Source organism: Nannospalax galili, unplaced genomic scaffold (assembly GCF_000622305.1).
Source record: "Nannospalax galili isolate Female #2095 unplaced genomic scaffold, S.galili_v1.0 scaffold113, whole genome shotgun sequence".
NCBI classification, from domain to species: Eukaryota; Metazoa; Chordata; class Mammalia; order Rodentia; family Spalacidae; genus Nannospalax; species Nannospalax galili.
Window position 1 is genome coordinate 10,343 of NW_008335444.1, and position 403 is coordinate 10,745.

Consider the following 403-nt stretch of genomic DNA (forward strand, 5'->3'; position numbering starts at 1 on the left):
TGATGTGTTTTTTAATCATCATCTCACTTTCCAAAATAATGAAGTTATTTTATGAATTATTCTCTCAATAATGCTTAATGAACGTTTACTGTTGGCCAGGTAATATTCTAGGTGAAGGGACCGAGGAAAGACCTACACAGAAAAGCTCTCTGATGTCACGCAGCCCATATACTAATGCAGAAAAACAGCCAGTGTCAAATAGTAACAGGGACTATGAAGAAATAGATCAGTGATAGAATAGAGGGTGGATGCAAGGGGGGTATTTTCTAACTTGGACAGTTGGGAAAGTTCCCAAAGGAAGGATGGCAGCATTGAGGAGGAGCTGGGCATGGGGAAGTCTGGAGAAAGACTGTTCCAGATTTAGGTAACAGCAGGTGAAGGCCTGTATTTGGAACAAGCTCCT

General features: G+C 41.4%; 1 protein-coding gene across 1 annotated transcript in view; it reads left to right on the forward strand.

Moving 5' to 3' along the window:
• The window catches only part of Crb1 (crumbs cell polarity complex component 1), a gene marked incomplete at its 5' end in the record, with an annotated part of 56,093 nt that overhangs the window by 8,802 nt on the left and 46,888 nt on the right, over positions 1–403 (forward strand).